This window comes from Marmota marmota, unplaced genomic scaffold (genome assembly GCF_001458135.2).
Source record: "Marmota marmota marmota unplaced genomic scaffold, marMar, whole genome shotgun sequence".
Taxonomy (NCBI): domain Eukaryota; kingdom Metazoa; phylum Chordata; class Mammalia; order Rodentia; family Sciuridae; genus Marmota; species Marmota marmota.
The window spans coordinates 124,635-144,342 of record NW_026002626.1 but is presented as its reverse complement, the minus strand read 5'-3'; the positions used below and the strand labels follow the sequence as shown (position 1 = coordinate 144,342).

At 39.4% G+C, this 19,708-nt stretch overlaps 1 pseudogene; it reads left to right on the top strand.

Annotated features, from left to right (window-relative positions):
* LOC107160133 overlaps nucleotides 1-11,126 on the top strand; it is a 34,451-nt pseudogene extending 23,325 nt beyond the window's left edge.
* The last annotated feature ends 8,582 nt before the right edge of the window (nucleotides 11,127-19,708 follow it).

Below are 19,708 nucleotides of genomic sequence, written 5' to 3'. Positions count from 1 at the left end.
CAGACCTAGGTTAATGTTTTGCTGATCAGTTCTATTTTTTGACTATAGAGTTTTTAAACATTGCAATGGAGATTTCACCTATAAAAAGTTATATGGCCTTTACTATTATGTTATGTGTTGTATGTATTATATTATGTGTGCACACTTGTGTTTTGGGTTGTATGTTTGTATGTACGTGTGTCCATATATCATATATGATGAGCACTCATGAAAAAATGGATCCAAATATATATTTTTATTCACGTGATTTAAATGTTTTAATTTAAATTGGGTAAACAGCTGTTGAGGATTGTTTTAATATGTGAACAAAAAAGGAGGTTAACAGATCTGTTTGTTTACTTTCACCTTTCCTTTTCATTATATTTAATAATTCTGTTCAGGATAATGTAAAATGTTCAGAAAATTGTTTTTTTTAGTGTCTGCTGGAATGTTACATAATTTTTTTCTTTAGCCTTTATTGCCAGAATTCCTATCTTCATCACAGTGCTGGTGAAGACAAAGATAAAACCAATCTACAGCTTCTGCAATAGCTATCACTGAACTGCTTGCAGAACTTGCCTGGACTATGTGTCACTTGTATGCATTGTGAACTCACTTGTATTCATTGTGAACTAACTGTTGGTGCAGCGACTTGTGGTAGTGTTGGGGTATTTTTGCTGATGGTGTCATTGGTGGTACAATTTTTTCCAAAAGGAGCCGTCAATTGGTTTGGTATCCTCCTCCCTTCTGCTTGTGATGTTCGTTCAGCTAAAATTTGGGGGCCAACAAAGGTGAGGCAAAGAACCTCACCCCCCTGCTGGTACAAAGGCCTATCTACAGGTTTGGCTGTATGCTGGACTGGTAGTCAATGATGGGTAAGATCCAATTGCAATGGTACCAATCTAAGACAGGAGGCTGACACCTTGAGGTCAGCTCATCTGATGACAGGTAAGAACCATATGTAGTATTGGACAACCTAAGGCAGGCACGGTCCCTAAGCCACATGCTTGTTGTTTAAACAGAGAGGGGGAGATGTTGAGAGTCATAGCCGAAGGGGCCCCAGCAAACTTCCAGCTGCCAGCTGATTGGCTCCTCTGCAGTGATGCTCATTGGGCTGTTTCCCCGCCCTTTCAGACCATGAAGCTGCTCATTTCGGGACCTTTTTTGGATCTGCCCACGCGACGCAGCCAATCGGCCTCAAGAGCAGGAGAAGGGGGGGGTGGGTTGAGAGGCTTGTGGGAAGCCGGTGGTGGCAGCTGGGCTCTGGGGGAATTCCTGAAGAGCTTGTGTGATGCGGCATGTGTGTTCTAAAAATAAAGTTCGTTTCTGCTTGATAAGTAGCTCGTGAATTGTGCCCAGCCAGACTGCAGCAGGGGAGATTTAAATTTGTTGTCTATTTCTCACTATGAAAATCAGCTTGAGGACTGAGGTTGTAGCTCAATGGTAGAGCACTTGCCTGGCTTGTGCAAGGCCCTGGTTTCCATCCCAGGTAACACAAAACAACAACAACAACAAAAAAAAAATGACAATGAGAACAGAATGGTCAAAAACTCAAATGTAAGACTTGAAACTCTGAAACCAAAAGAAAAAACCAGAAGAAATACCTTGTTACATTGGTATAGGCAATTACATTTTTCATAAGTCCCCCAAAATACAAGGAATAAACATTAAAAGAGATAAATAGGATTAATCAAGCTAAGAAGCTACTGCACAGCAAATTTGCCATAGAGGGAAGAGACAGACTGCAAAATGGGAGAAATATTTTGCAAACTATTGAGGAGACAAAGAGTGAGTTACTATGAGGAATATGTAGGAACTTAAAACACTCAATAACATCAACCACATCAGCCACATCATAATCAAAAAATACTCCACAAATAATCCACTGTAATGTTTGGGAAGATTTGCTGCTGAGAAGAGCAGATCCTGTAGAGAAGGGGACTTAGCTAGACCCAATTGCTCTCTGGCAACTTCTGTGCATTGCTTTGTGGACCAGGGTTACCCAATCAGGATCATTATGATTTCACCTGATCTTCTACTTAGTGACTTAAGTGAAACACACTTAGAGATTCCTTAAGATGATACTGATGTTGTGAAGTGGAAATGCAAAAGGTCCTTCTCTGTGACTGGGATGAAGGTGAGAGTTTGGTTTTAATCAATGATCAACTACTGCATCCAGAAACATGACTGGTCGGTAGTGGGAAGCCATCACTCCCTCCTCAGGGAGTACATTTGTAATGGTACCATTTTTCTGAGTAAGATATTAATTTCTCTCAAAAGACCTGGAGGTCTTCTGTGGGTGTGGAAGTTTGTATTTCTGGTATCATTCTTGAGCCATTTACCTGATTTAGCAGGCAGGTGGGCTCCTGGTCTGAGGCTTGGAGGAGAGGTCTGAGCTTCAGTTCCAGATCCAGGTGAAGAGGGAATGAAGGGAAGTGTTAGGTTCCAGTTGGTGACTTGTCAATCTGGCTGTGTGGAGACAATCACTGGTTGAGTTGTGAGCCTTGCCATATGTCCCAGCCTGACACAGACTTTTAAGAAAACAGCTCGGCCAATTTTAACCAAGACTAATTTTTGGAATTTGACTTCTGGCACTTCAAGATAATAAACTTATTTTAAGCTTTAAAAGAAGTAGTCAGTGAGGCTGGGGTTGTGGCTCATTGGTAGATCACTCGTCAAGCACATGCAGGGCACTGGGTTTGATCCTCAGAACCCCATAAAAATAAATAAAATAAAGCCATTGTGTCCAACTACAACTTAAAAAATGAAAAAAAAGTAATCTGTGACCTTTAGCCAATTATGTCATATTGCTAGCCTCAGTTTCTTCATCTGCAAAATGAGATCATGTCCCCTTTGCAGTTTTTTGATTGTGTTGTGAATTGATGGTTTATTTCCTGATGTCTCTTCATGACATGATGCCTACTCTTTCTTTTTTGCTCATCTATACATTTTCCTGTTGGACCAGGAGAGCAAAGCAGTAACACTTTATTTGCTTAACCTGAAGATGAAAATTGAAATGGAACCTTATATTGCCTAAGTCTGAATCAGTGAATGGATCAATTAAAGGGTTGCCTACAAATGCGAGTCAAAAGACCAGGCTAAAGTGTTACATTCTTACCACTACTCTGAAAAATTATAGTTTAATGGGAAAAAAATATTTGCATCTATGTTTCTAGCACATTTCATGAGTGCTTTGCCTCATAGATTTACCAGGATTTTAATTTAGTGCAAATCTCTTTTGGTTTTTCAGAAGATCCTCTTTATGGCTTGAGGTAAATATGTTTTTATGTGACAAAACCTTTTTTGCATCTTCTAATATGGTGCAAGAGTGAAATAAATTGCACCTGGGGTTTGATTACTGGTGGTTTGAGTTAATGGGAAAAGTTAAGGAGAAGAAAAACCACACTACAAGGTTATGTGACTTTATTAAATTATGTTTACAGATTTACTTGTCACAATTTTGTATCAAAATGTTTTTATGGCATCTATTTATCAGTGTTTGTCACTAATTAGTGCCTGCAAATTTCCTTTTATGGGAATCATGTTCTTGCTGGCATACTGGTGTCTAATAAATCAGAGCTGTCACAGCTCACATGATTTGCTGTTGTTAGGTTTTGCTTGTGTTTTTCTGGTGCATCTCCTGGTTCTCTCTCCTTCCCACAGGTTTCCAACAATGGTGACTTCAATTTTTGTGAATGGGAAGGAATTGAAGAGTAAAGTGGAGAGGCCTTGGTTGTGGCTCAGTGGTAGAGCACTTACCTAGCATGCATGAGGCACTGGATTCAATTCCCAGCACCACATAAAAATAAACCAATGAAATAAACTGTGTCCATCTACAACTAAAAAAATAATAAAAAAAGTAAAGTGGACACAATAGCGAATTTCATTCACCAGCAACCTGGGAGGTGGAGGTCATTGTCCCTTGCAGATTGAGATCTCAGACACAGAGCTGAGCTATATCAAGGGCTAGAGGATTCTGGTGGCTTCCATCAGAAATTAAGGACCACACCACAGTGGGTTACAGTGGCCTGTGCTTGAGGTTCAGATAAATCTGACTTGGGACTCACTCACACTTTAATATTAACACCTCCTAGATTAGTTGTGGGGATGCAGTGAGATGACAGATGCAGCTAGCATGAGACCTGGCATTGACTATAGCTGTTTTCTATCCCCATCTCATTCCTGTTCATTCCTGTGTTCCTCTTTTGCAGTCCCCCTGCTAGTGGATGTTGACCATTTTTTATGGACACAGTGCAGAGATTAAGACTGTGAGCACTGGAATGAGGCTCCCTAAGTTTAAACCCTGGTTTTTAAACTTAAAGTTCTGTGTACTTGTGGCTTCACCTGTCCATTCTTCAGTTTATTTGTCTAAATTGAGAATAATAATATTACTGAAAAATTGTCCCAATAATTCAATGACATGATGCATACTTCAGTAGACAGAATTCTAAAGATGAACTGCTTGCTCTCTAAGAATTCCATCTCCTGCTTCACCAAACACTGATCTGATAGTGTGGTGAGGGGACTTCACAGAAATAACTACAAATAATTTATCAATCTTACGAAGAGTACCCTCGTGGTCCAGATCATTCAAATAAACCATTTGAGAGCAGAATATTCTCCCTAGCCTCACGGACATACCATCCAGCATATGGCCCTCAGGCTTGGTCCGAGAGTGTCCTTGGCTTCTTCCACTTCATTTACTTAGTTACACACTTCCACAGTATGTGACACCAGTGTTGGTGTGCAATAGTTTGGACAGGCTTAAAAGTCACCCTTCAGACTGGAGAGAGGAGAAGCCCTGGATTAGTTGTCCTGTCACTACACAGCAACTGGGTATTCCCTACAGCAAGACATTAGGAATAGCAACTCTTTCTAGCTCCTTAACAGCACTCAAGACTGCTTCTTCTACACTCACACTGCCATGATGTATATCAACACTAGCCTTCTGAAGACAGAAATTGGCAATGATAGAGAAAACTTGCATATCTTACTCTTTGGCAAATACTTTTCCAATAAGTCCCAGAAATTGATGGTATTTATTAAGTTCATCTTGGAGAACATCTGGAAATAGGAAAACTTCATCCTACATTTGATAAGGAGCTAGGGAAGTAGCTCAGTGGTGATTCTGCACAAAGCATGCAGAAGGACCCTGCAGAAGGACCTGAATTTGACCCCAACAGCAGTAAATATTTTAAATATTTATTAAAAATTTAATTTTAAGCAACTTCCCATTATGGTACTATCCAAAGGGAAACCAAAGATTATACCAAATTCCCCATCTGGCCCCAGAACATGACTCAGGGAAGACAAAGCCAACCTCATAGGTGCTACAGACACAGGAAGTGGGTCAGATTTCACATTCCACCTCCATCTCCCTCCCACACAGGCAGGTCTACTCCTGATTTCCAAGAGCTTTCTCATCAATAAAAAGTCATGAGGCCAGGCCCACGAACAAAGATCTTGTAGATGCCCTGGTCTATCCCCTGTTTGCTGCTTACTAATTGTGTTCTCATTGCCAAATCCCAGCACACCTTGGGGTTTCTATTTTCTCTCCTATACAATGCAGATCAGCTTTACCCAAGGTCCTTAGGAGGATGGCAGAGAACAGTGAATGCAAAATCCAGCCACTGGGGACAGCACACAGTGGTCACCAGCCCATCCCCTGAAGCTGCTGACCCACAACTGACAGCAGCTCCCTGAGCTGAGGTGTGTGGGACTGGGCCTGAATTCAACCAGGTTGACCCACTTCTGAGATGTGTGACTTGGACAACTCACAAGTTGTGTCTTGGTGACAATTTATTTTCTATTACATATGATTCTGCTCATGCCATAATCTAGCTGTGATACTCAGGAAAGGTCAGAAGTTGCAAAATAAGAAGGAGCTATCTGTATCAGATTGTATCTCTGCCCTTATCCACACTCAGGGCCTGGAGAGCTTAGCTACCACCTCTTGATTCATACCAGTCAGTGGCCAGCAAGATTGATATCACTGCTGAATCCACAAAGACTTGAACTGCTCTGGCCTTCTCTGCTTCAGTCACCACTTAGCAGTTGCCACTGCATGAAGATGTGGCTTTTGATCTATGGCTATTGAGCAGTGATGGTTCATGAGCTGGCGGGTCCAGAGCCCTGCCTCTCCTCTTGCCATCTCTCACCAAGTGTCCCAGGAAGGCTTTCAAAGGTGTTTTCAAGCTTCCCCATGCCTTTTGTACCCCTAACCAACAATTTATTTACAATGTGCCAAATATGCTTTCTCTAGCCCAGGACAACAGGCTTCTGGTTCAGTCTCTAGCCACAAATGGCAGTGGATTTAAAGGAATACCTGAGTGCACCCATCACAACCCCACTGTCAAGATGGTCTAAAAGAAAACATGCAGGTGATTCCTATTACTGCAGCTTCTAAAAATAAAGGTTTCCCTTTGCAGAATTCAACTAACCTTTAAAGCTTCCTGGGTCACCTGGGCCTTGGATAATAGGTGTGAGAGATAAAGCTGATTCTGTTACCAGTGGGCAAAAGAAGTGAGAAAAGTGAGTGGCTGGCACCTAGATAGCCTTCCGCCTCCATCAAAGTGTAACTATGACCTCAGGGAGGGAGATCCTGGGCACAAGGGAGAAACACCTGTCTGGCAACAAATGATAAGACTCAACCCCATAAGTTACAGCCCAAAGGTGTAAGCTCCAAGAGCACTGCCTTCTGTAGTGTCAATGTAGAGACAGCCTGCTTGTAAGGCTGAATCTCCTGCCCGAAGAAACTCCTTCCCAATTCCAGGTACTGCAATCTAAGCCCTCATTGAACTTGAGGGCATAGAGGTGGGATGGAAGTGAAATCATCCAAAATCAAGGGCTTGAGGTGCCCTAGAGAACAACCACAACCCAGAGATATGGAGTGAGGTGAGGACCTGGGATCAGGGCTCAATGCCCTAGATTCTGAGGCCATTCAAACTCTCTGCATCTTAGATACTAGAGGTGCTTCCAGGGAATTGGTTAGAATAGCCAAGAGAAAGGAGATCCACCAAGGGATCCAGATGTTGAGTTCTTCCCCCCTTCAAACTTTTCTCCCCACCAGGAAACAGTCTGAAAAGTAGTCAGCTGCCAGGCAGGAACTTATGAACACTTGTGATTGTAGGTAGAAAGCTGCTTACTGCTAACATCACTTGAAGTTATTTCTTTGTTTCAGAAACTGCTCTTTGGTAAAGGCCAAGAAGAACCAGGTTAAACCAATCAAGATATATAGCTCTTCTTTTAAGTGACCTGGGGTAAACTTTGCTCACTCTAACTCACTATAATACTAAATTATCTGCCTTAAATGAAGTGTATCTGCCATTTGTTTGGTTTGGTACTGGGAACAGAAGCCAGGGGTGCTTTAACACTGAGCTACATTTTGTGGTACGTATTTCTCATAACAAAAGAAGAAGAATATGATGCCCTCTGTATCATTGTGAGCCCTCTAGAAATCAGTTTTGAACATTCTTGATATTTTGTAGTATAGAAATAGAATTCCCAAACAGGAATGTATATTACCTTATTAGTTTTCTTTTATATACTAGATAAAGGCTAGTATGTAAAAGAAAACTAACCAGAATATTATAAGGGATCACTCCCTACACTAAATGCTCAGCCTTTGTATAAGAATTCACTGAGGCTGGATGCACACAAATAAACACTGCTTCCTATTGAATACTCTGGTGTCCATTGTCTCTGTGTGAGAATCCCATGCAACATTTTATTCTGTTTTCTTTGATCCAAAAAAAATCACTTATCTTATCCTTCTCATTGTTGTATGTTTATAATGGCCAGATTGCTTAGAAGTATTTACATCCTATGATAAGTGAAAAAAACATCTGAAAAAAGATTTTGATGACTCTTAAATAAATAGTAGTCTACAAAAACTGACATGAAAACCAACTCAAGTTTTAAGCTCTTTCTTTTTAGAAACATTATATCTGCTGTAGTACTTAAAAATAACTTATCAAAACTGATTTTGCCCATGTTTGCACTCCTCTAACATTACTTTTAAAATTGTCTAACACAAGATGTTTTCTATGTCAATAATTTACATGGCTTCTATAGAAAGTGTCAACAGGCCTGGAGATGTAGTTAAGTGCTAGAGAGTTGCCCAGCATGTACTAGGCCTTGAAATTTAACCACCAACACTGCAAGAAAAGGAACAGGAGAAGGAAGGTAGGACGGAAGGAAGGAAGGAAGGAAGGAAGGAAGGAAGGAAGGAAGGAAATAAAAAGATAGGGGACAGGAGGGGAGGGAAAGGAATGCGTCATTAAAACAAAAGGACAAGTGGTACAAATATAAATATATGATGTATTATCTCTTTAAAATTTTACAGAGCTTTAGAATTTTAGTGACATCAAAGTGGGTGATATTATGACTGTACAGAATGGCACATAATAAGTTCTGTCTTGGCCTGGCCTAAACCAAACCAAAGGGTGGGTGACCTGGGGAGGATTCCTCTCTGGCTTGAATGGGATAGGCTTGAACCTGTGATGCTACAGGATTCACTGCATAGTGAAGGGGCCAAGACTTCTCTGACAGGCAGCATGAATGTGCTAGGCCCCTGTGAACCCATGACCAAGCTCCCCATGCCCATGCTCCTCCCCCCACTCACTGGTTCAAAATGGTCTGCTCCATTGCTTGGTGCAGGTTTCTTCCTGACCAAAGGCCTGAGTGTTCACAGTCTCTTTGGTGTGGCTGAGCATGGTGTGATTGTGGAGGGAATAGCCAAAGTAGCCTTAGTGTGAAGGAGAGGCAACAGCTGCCCTTCAGCCCTACTTGGTGAGGTCCTGGAAGAAGTAAGCAGGATTGTGGTCTGTCTTGTTTGAAGACATGGATACACACCCTAGTCCTTATGGCTTTCCGTGGAAGTTGGTGTTATGTACAGCTATTGGATTTTCTGTTGTTTTTCTCTTGTTTTTGTGGAGAAGTTATCAGTCTGTGAGAAGCAGACATTACATGAGAAGAAAAAAAAAGCTTGCTCTAAAACTTTCTGGACTAATTGAAGAAAAATGTGAACTACTTGAAAAAGTTAGCCTTGTCCAAAGAGAGTATGAAGGCTTAGAGTCATCTTTAAAGGATGCCACTTTAGAGAAGGAGTCAATAAAAGCAGAAAATTGGAGACAATATATGAAAACCTAGATAGGTCTGAATCTAAACTTGAGGATGAAATACCCTTTCTAGAAAAAGAGGTAAAAGAAGAGAAAACTAAACCTTTTCAACAGGATGAATTGATGGTGGATATGTTAAAAAGAATTAAGTCCCTAGAATCTCAAGTGGGTGATATTATGACTGTACAGAATGGCACATTTTACTTCAAATCTCAAGGTAAAAAAACCTTGAGAATATTTAAAATGAATAAAGAAGTTACTATAGCAATAAAAGAGGCTTTGAATGTAAATTCCCAACTTCAGGAAACTCATAAACAGCTTTTACAAGAAGTTGAGGTATGGAAAGAAAAAGTGAACGGCCTCAATAAATAAAAAATGACATTTGAACACTCTAAAGTACATGCAGAACAAGTTCTAAGAGATAAAGAAAATCACATTAAGTCTCTGACTGAACACTTGATACATATGAAAGATTGGGTTTCTGTGGTTGGAGAAGACCTAATAGATGATGGTAACTTGGAGTTGGAAATGGAGAGTGTATCATAAATTGGTACTCACTTAGAAGATCAGCCAAAAGGGGCTTTGAAGAAACTTATTTATGTTGCTAAGTTAAAGGCTTGAAATTTAACCACCAATTTAACCTTAGAAAGAGAAAGAAATCAAATTTTTAATTTATTATCTGAAGTAATTGAAACAAAGGAAGACATTATACAGCATATTAAAAATCTTAAGACAGAACAAGCATCTTTGCAAGCAGAAAATACACAGTTTGAAAGTGAGAATCAGAATCTTCAGGAGAAACTTAAAGTCATGATGGAACTATATCAAGAAAATGTAATGGAACTGTAAAGGAAATTAATAGGAGAAAAAAATTACCAGGAAAAGTAAGAAGAGAAATTTTCCAAAGTGGAAGCAAAGATAAGCCATACAACTAAACCACTGGAGACCTACAGAAATCGAGCAAATGATCTTCAAGAAGAATTGGAGAGAACCATTCATTTGTATCAGGGGTGTTTATATACTATGAGAAAAAGCACATGGTAATGAGTTGGAAGCTCAGAGTGCTGAAAGATACCTTAATGATTTAAGGAAACAAAATGCTCACAACAGATAAAAATGAACTGAAATGAAGTTAAAATTTAAAATTGCAGAAAAAGATCCTTCTGCACTTGATGTTTCAAATACAGCCTTTGGCAGAGAGCATTCCCCAAATGGTCCCTCACCATTGGGTCAGCCTTCATGTGAAATGAGACCTTCTTATGTGGAAAAAAATGGTCCACACATACTCTCACCTTTGGTGCCAGTGGTAGAAGGAAGAGGCTCAAAGGGCACAGAGAATTCTCTGCACCATCCTACCAGCAAGGAAAGAAGATAATCAAACTGTGATAGGTTAACTGATCCTCAGAGAGTACCTTCTGACACTAGGCCCCTGGAACCTCCATGTCAAATGGCCCATATTATAATGATTCCTCCACCAGACCAACCATATTCTGATCCAAAGATTCCTCTTCAAAAGCAAGATGGATGTTATTTTAATTCTGGTAGACCATCTGTATAAGCAGAATACAAAAGTTCCACTATGCTGCCTTTGGATAAAATTGATGGATCTATGTCTTCAGATATTGAATCCAGTAGAAATGATACCAAAGTTGATCTTGGTGATTCCACTGTATCTGATTCATCTCTTCCTACTGAAAACCAAGAAACTGGCTCTGGCTTTGCTTTATCACCTTTCCCTCCAATTAGAGGTCCATTGTTTCCAGTGGATCCAAGGAGTCAGTTCATGAGAAAAGGATCTTTATTTCCCCTCCACCTCCTCCAAGAAATATGTATGGAGCATCTTGAGAATATTTTCCACCACCCCTCCATTCCCATGGTGTTTTCCTCATTATCTTCCCCCAAGAGCTGGATTTCTTCCCCCACCGCCGACCCCTGCATTCTGAAAACAGAAGTGAGTTCCCTTCAGTGTTGATTCCACTTTCAAGTGAGCCTGCTACTGAACATCCAGAAGCACAACAAGAAACCTGACAATATTTTGTATCTTCTTTCAAAGTAATTTATCTCTCATTTATAGTTTAAGTAATAGCTTTTATTTAAGAATTTATACTTTTGCTCCAATTGAAGCTTAACGAAGATATAATTTTTAGGATAGTATTTTGTAAATAAAGATGGTTTAAATATTAATCTTATGAGCAAATTATTTTCATTTTATCATATTCTAGAGTATAACATTTAATTTGATTCATGTACTATTATATGAGCAACAAACAGAGTTTTATGTATGTAATCTTGCAGTTGGGGATATTTTAAACTCCAAACAAAGGCTGTCCCTTTATACAAAGAAACATATTTACTGATTGTAGCAAATGTGAAAGTAACTTTATATAATTGATTTAAAGTCTTGTTTGGCATTGATAATAAAAATCAGCTAGTTTTTTTTCATAAAAAAGAATAACTAGAGCATATTAAGAGTTAATCAGAAAACACAACTATAAAGGTCATGGAAATAGGAGATTTCAAATACAAAAAAATAAACCAGTTATCAGGAAACTTGTAGAAATTAAAAACCGTAATATAAATTCACTCTGTCCCTGTTTTCCCTTACAACTTCTTTATTTTATACCCCTTTTTCTGTGGTTCACTGATATGGAGAGTGTCCTTTGTTTCGTTTTCAGGGAGACATTTGTAAAATAGAGATGAGTTATCAGGACACTGAAATGAAGAAACAAAGACATAACTCCAAATTTTGTTATTGTTAGATTCAATAGTCATAAAATGACTCTGTGAAACTACCATAATTGTTTGAAGTTCTTAATCTCAATTTCTACATCATTGCCAATAAGTAACAATTTACAAAATTGCACCAATTCAGAGACGACACTTCAAACAATATTTCACTGAATGAGACCAAGAAAGAATATTTATTTAAAATACCCTAATTAAGAATTAGTGGTTAAAGCTTTTTTTCAAGTGTTAAATATGCTCTTCAGTTTTTTGTAAAGAGTATATATTTAAGTCTAAAATAAATGCAGTAATATAATTTTCTTCATAAGTATAAGAAGCAGCTTAATCAGAATTGATGGCCACTGAAGACTTTCAATGATACTTGAGCCCATGATTATTTTAAATGAGAAAATGGACATTGAAAAAGAATCTCTACATGCTGCACCCCTCCCCTGACTCAGGCAATGGCAAGGCCCTACTGAGGTGGATGGTGCAAGGTGTCCATCCTCTGGAGGAGTGCAGTATGTTTCTGGGAATGGGCTGATTTGTTTTTGTATTCCTTTAATAAGTATAGTTGCGACTTCTCATATGACCATTAAGTATGAAGGAAAAAAACATGACTTTCCCAATTAATGCAACTACTTCTAAAGAATAGATCTGTTTGCTCTAAATGCAATGATTTAGCTGTGGAGCATAAGTTGTTAATGTCTAATGAAAAACTCCCTGTATTCCTGTCAAGGAAGTTTTTGAGAAATTAAATTAAAATCTAGAGAGGAAAAATTAATGTTAAGAAGACAGATTAGTGCTTAGTACTGGGCAACTTGTTCTTGTTCCTGTGCACAATGGTTTATGCTCTTAATCTTGTTTGATTAAAATTAATAACAAGTCAACCACTTGCCGTAACCATGGCACTGGTTCCAGTCAGTAAGTCAAGAAAGAATAGTCAAGGTATAGGCCAATAGTTTGGGACATTTCTAACTATTATTAAAATTAACTAAGCAGAAACAGCTCAAAGCAAAACGTGAATTGAAAGTACAAATGCTTTCTTATGCATAAGCCAAGATACATTCTTCTATTCTAATTGTAACTACATAATATTTTGTTTCTTTGAATGATGATTCCTGTTTTGTAACCACAAAGTACTGTGAGCCTGCCAAAATGAAAAGTATATATGATCAACTTCACAAGTAAAGATTGGGATCAACACCTTCACTTTGGTGTCTGTGTTGTTTCTCCACCCCTTTCGCCGACTCCTCACCATCCGTTCATCTCCTGAGACCCCCTGCTGGAGCTGGTCTCCGACATCTACAAGTTAATAAATCTAATCTGTTTTCCCTCAATAGTAACACTGGTTGTTAAATCAATCCTATAATTTTTATTTTCCAGCATAAAACATTACTCGCTCTAAATGAGTGGAAGACAAGTTTACCTTTATGGTCTGTATAAAATGGACTGATGATCCCTAACTGATGTTAATACAGAACTACTTCTGCCTAACTATTACTGGAGAATAGTTCCTAGTATATTTCATGTTTGACACCACAAAACTGGAAGGAAGGTAATTTCAGGTTGAAAACAGGACTGAAATGCATAAATACCATGATACAGTCCTATAAAAAGTTATAGCTTCAGAAGAAAAACCTGAAAGGCCCTTCTAAATACGACACCATTTATTGAATCAGGTTCCAACTTTGTGTACAGCTCAGAAAATGTCAGTTAATTAAATAAAATAATATTAAAAATTGGCAATTTATAGAAAAATAAAGAAGTATTAAGTCCATTGTCCTAGGCAGGGCAATGGCATAGCAAGACAAGGAATATTCCAGAAGATGCTGCCTTCTGTCTGGATGAACTTCTGGGGGTACAGGTGTTGAATGGAATTGTGGCCCCAGGGAACTTGGGGGAGGAACCATGGAAAGCATGCTGTGAAACCTGGCTTCTCCTAGGAACTTTTCAGTAAGCCTGTCTCTGACTGTGCCTGGAGATGTGAGTGGCTGTCTGCAAATGGGACAATGTGCCAAGTGGCCTTTTCTTCATCAAGGATAAAATCATGGCCTTCAGCAATTTAGTTAGACCCTGTCTTTTTGTGACTGGCTTCTTTGAGTTGGCCTAATATTTTCAAGGTTCACTTGTGTCATAGCATGTTATCAGTACTCCATTCCTTTCTATTGCAGAACAACTTTCCATTAGATGGATATTCCATATTTATTAATCTATTTTGTTAGTTGACTGAATCACTTGTACTTTTTGGCTATTTGAATAACACTGCTGTGAACGCTCATATACAAACTTTTGTGTGCATGTCTAACTTTGTTTCCCACATCTAGGTGTGGGATTGCTGGGTCACTTAGTAAGTTTCTGTCTAACATAGAAGGAATTATGAGCTAGAAAGCAGCCACATCCTTTACATTTCCTTCCCCAGGTCACTGTGTGTCTTTGTCCCTGAGAACATATGCTATTGTCTATGTCTTTGATTGTAGCCATCCTTCTAGCCATTAAGTCGTCTCTTGTTATGACTATGATTTGCAAGACCTTAATGATAAGTGATAAATGATGACTGTTTTGCAAACATAATGATCTTTGGAGACGTACATATTCAAGTCTTTGGACAATTTTTTTTTTATTGGATTTTCTTTGTTGCTTAGTTGTAACAGTTCTTTCTATATTTGGGGTAACAGTCATTTCTGAGTTATAAATTATGATTTGCACATATTTTCTTCCATTCGGTGAGTTGTCAATTCAATTTCTTAACGCATTTTTGATGCTCAAAAGCTTTTATTTTCAACAAAGTTCAAGTTACTTATTACTTCTTTTTTGCTTAGCTGGTGCCTTATATTAGGAACCATTACTAAATGTAAGGCCAAAATTATGAATTACTCTGTTTTTTTCTAAAAGTTTGTAGTTTTACCTTTGAATTGAATTCTGTGATGTATTTTGAGGGTGTGTGTGTGTGTGTGTGTGTACACATGTATGAGTATATGAAGTGAGGGAGGGAGTCTGACTCCATTCTTTTCTATGTTTATCTGTTCTCCCAGCACCCTTTGTTGAAAAGGTCTTTTGTCATTGACATGCCCATGCATTCTTGGTGATACCTTAGCACATCATAATATTGGCCATTCACACAAGCGTTTTCTGCCAAAACTCATTCATCACTTGATATTCAGAAAAAAGGAGCCATGAAAGCCCCTCAGTGACAGGTTTTCTCTCTCTAGCCTTCCCAGCTCACTACTCTGCACACCTTCAAGTATAGGTACAGCCTGCACTTGCAGAGGCTGGGCTCTCTCTGGGTCTCAGTCCCTGAGGACTCCACTTCTAATGAGCTCTCATGCCCATACCTCTGTGCCCACATGACACATTAGCAGCTCCGCCAGATGACACCCTAGTTGCTACTTGACTAAGCATATGTCCATCTAGACTGGCCACAGACCCAGGCACATTGAACCAAAATGGACTGTTAGCCCCCTCAAGTGCATAGCTCCAGGTGGCTATCACACAGTTCTCTTTCTAGGATGTCATCCAAAGGGGCACAGCAGCACATTCTGTCCTAATCCATCTATGTAGCAACCAGTTATTGATTATATGGGAAGGGACCTTGACACTTTGGACCTCAATTCTTCTGGTGAGGTGGAGTGGAATGTGTCTTCTGAATTGATTCCTGTTGAGAGCCACAGCCAAAGTAGCCCCAGCAAACTTCCAGCTGATTGGCTCCTCTGCGGTGACACTCATTGAGCTGTTTCCCCACCCTCTCAGACCACGGAACTGCTCATTGGGGGACTCTTTTGGCTACACCCACATGACCTGGAATTCTGCCTCAAGAGTGGAAAAATTGAAAATGACCTAGGAGTTCCAGTAGAGTGCTCGCCAGAAGTGCCGGAGGTGGTGGTTGAGCTCTCGGGGAATTCTAGCATGTGTGCTAAAAATAAAGTTCGTTCCTGATTGACAAGTGGCTCCTGAATTGTGCCCAGCCAGACTGTGGCATTTGGTGGCTAGTACAGGGAACGCCTGAGGGTAAGTGATAAGGTAAACTGCTTGCCCCTGAGGGCAGGACGAGAGGATGGGTAGCCATTTTAAGATTCTTCTTTCGTTTTGTTTCCCTTTTTGTTTTAAGTTGCCATCCCTGGAGATGGGTGAGACAGAAGAAAAACCACTCACATCTGAGGAAAAACTATTTGTGTCTGAGGAACAGATAGGGAGAAAGGATATATGGACATTTCAGGAGGATAGAAAGGCTGATATAATGAATTTTTGTTCCATTTTGTTTCATTTTGTCTCGGTTTTCTCTTGCATTATCTTAGTGAGGGGTATCTTCGTCACGGAAATATGGAATTAAAAATTAGTAAGAACCAAACTGAAAGGGCGTTAAGTAAAGTGCTAGAGGAAGGAGGCCTCTCAGTAAAATCAAGAACAGATAGGACGTACGTTAAGATGATACAAAGGTGTAGCCGATGGTTCATTAAAGAGGAGTTGTTAAATATATCACAATGGAACCATCATGGTGAAGATTTTAAAAGGATACAAAAGGAAAGCCCAGGAACTCTGCCAGTTTGCACATTACCATTATAGACGTTGGTACAATCTTGTTTGCTTAGTCTAGGAGAAGACATCTTACATCAAGTAAAAGAGGAAATCTCTCCAGTTAGTCAGACAAAGGAAAAAGGTCTAGAGGAGGAAGGATTATCAGGGGAGAAGTTACAACAGGAGGCTGCTATTAACACCTATCTATCACCAGAGGGCATAAGTGTCCAACTAACAGCTCCACCTATGGAGACAACATGTGGTGGGAGGCCCCCAACCCCCGTAGTTGATAGAAGGGATCTTGAGACAGGACCTCAAATATTAGCATGCCCTGTATTTGAGCAGGCAGGAGGGCAGTGAATTCACCATGCTTTAGATGTCAAAACAGTGAAGCAGCTACAAGAGGCTGTAACAACCTATGATCCTCAAGCACCCTTCACTGTAAGCATGGTCGAATCCATTACCAACATGAACATGACGCCAGCAGATTGGACTAGTATGTGTAGAGCTGTGCTAAATGAAGGACAATACCTGTTATGGAAGGTTGCCAATGAGGAATTTTGCATGGAGACGGCTAGGCAAAATGCAGCAGCCAGTTATCCTTAGAGAAATCTAGATATGTTGTTAGGAAAGGGACCTTATGTGGGTCAGCAGCCACAAACTGCATATGATCCTGCCATATACTCACAAATTGCTGCAGATGCGGTTAGGGCAAAGAAGACTTTACAAGGACATGGTGATTTACAAGGTCAATTATCTAAGGTAATACAAGGAGCTAATGAACCTTATGCTGAATTTGTAGATAGGCTTATTCAAAGAGCTACCAGAGTTTTTGGGGATACAGAACAAGCAATACAATTAATTAAACAGCTAGCCTATGAACAAGCAAACAGATGTGCAAGGAGACCATTAGACCATGGAAACATGGAGATTTAAACACATATATTAAATTATGTAGAGACATTAATGAACAAGGGCAAGTCTTGGCAGCTGCAGTACAACAGCCTCTAGATGCCAGGCCAAAAACATGCTACAATTGTGAACAAACAGGACATTTTAAGAGGAATTAACCCATAGGATGAGGGTTTAACAAAACTAGGTATCAAAGGGGTAGAATACCGGGTATTTGCCCACGATGCCATAGAGGGAGACATTGGGCTAATGAATGCCATTCTCAAACCACCATAGAGGGTACTCTGTTATCAAAAAATGGACAAGGACCAGGTGTTTATCCATGATATCATGGAGAAAGGCATTGGGCTCCATTGCAAAAAAATTGACAGGAGGGCCCAGTGCTCTGGGGCCCATGACCACAAATATACAGGGCACTGGAGGAACCCAGCAACCCAATCAGTGTAGTGCCCAGGACACATTATCCATTAGATCCTTCACTAGACAAACTAGAGGAAGCGCAGGATTGGACATCTGTGCCTCCGCCAGAGCAGTACTAACTCCAGAGATGGGAGTTCAAATCATTCCCATAGGGGTAAAAGGGCCTCTTCCACAAGGAACAGTAGGCTTATTATTGGTACACAGTTCTTCTACTCTAAAAGGACTTATGATAAGTCCTGGGGTAATTGACCCCAATTACGAAGGTGAAATAAAAATTATAGCCTGTTGTCCAAAGGGTATATCAGTAATTTCACCAGGAGATAGAATAACACAGTTATTAATAATACTCAGCCTACATGATAAATTTTCCAGTCATACTGTAGAAAGAGGTTCCAGGGGATTAGGCTCCACAGGTGTAGATTGGGCTATGCTTTCTTTAAATTTAGATTCTCGCCCCATGCTAAAACTAAATATTCAAGGACATGAATTTAATGGGCTACTGGATACAGGTGCAGAACTTAGCATCATCTCTCGTCAAGAATGGCCAAAACATTGGCCGTTACAACAAGCCACTCAGACACTTCGAGGCCTAGGAGTGGCGACTAATCCCCATAGAGGTGTAATGGTATTAGATTGGAAGGATTCTGAAGGATGTGAAGGAACTATACAACCATATGTATTGGATCATCTTCCTATAAATTTATGGGGATGAGATATCCTAGATCAATTAGGACTAACATTAACAAATAACCTCAATTCAAATGCACCCACTATTATGGATAGACAAGGTTTTAGGAAAGGAAAAGGATTGGAAGAAAAAGGACAAATTATAGTGCCACCAATACAAATAGATCAAGAAATAGATAGACATGGATTGGGTTTTCAGGAGGGGTCACTGAGACAATAAAAATTACTTGGAAATCAGAAAGACCAGTATGGGTTCCTCAGTGGACCCTGACTAAAGAAAAAATAAAAGCAGCCCATGACCTGGTCAAACAACAATTAGCAGAGGGACATATACAACCTTCTGTATCTCCCCATAATACTCCCATTTTTGTCATCAAAAAGAAATCTGGTAAATGGAGATTATTGCAAGATTTAAGAGCCATTAATAATGAGATGGTTATTAGGGGACCTTCTCAATCGGGAATTCCACAATTGTCTGCTTTGCCAAAAACCTGGTATGTTTTAGTTATAGGTATTAAAGATTGTGTTTTTTTTTCAATTCCAATTCATTCTGAGGATAGTCCACGTTTTGCATTTACTATCCCTGCACTGAATCATGAAGGTCCTGAACAGAGATATGAATGGAAAGTACTCCCTCAAGGGATAGCTCACAGTGCAACTATGTGTCAACTTTATGTTAACAAAGTAATCCAGCCACTTAGAAATCAAAATCCTGAACTAGAAATGTTTCACTATATGGATGATGTATTATTAGCACACAAAGATAGAAACACATTGCTAGAATGTTATGCCACACTTACAAACTTATTAAAAATTATAATCTAGAGATAAAAATAGATAAAGCACAATTAAATTTTCCAATTAATTATTTAGGAGTTCTATTATCCTCAACCATGGTCTGTCCACCAAAAATTCAAATACGAGTAGATCAACTGAAATCACTTAATGACTTTCAAAAGTTATTAGGAGACATAAATTAGATAAGGCCTTACCTAGGCATACCAACAGGAGAGTTGGTACCTTTATTTGATATCCTAAAAGGTCCATTAGGGGCTGGGGATGTGGCTCAAGCGGTAGCGCGCTCGCCTGGCATGCGTGCGGCCCGGGTTCAATCCTCAGCACCGCATACACACAAAGATGTTGTGTCAGCTGAAAACTAAAATAAATAAATAAATAAATATTAAAAAAAATAAATAAATAAAAGGTCCATTAGATCCAAATTCACCCCGCATGTTAATGCCTGAAGCAAGGAAGACACTAAAAATCATTGAAACATATATGGAAAATATGCATTTGGATAGAATTGATATAAGTTTCCCTTATTATTTATTGTACTACCAACAAAAAAATAT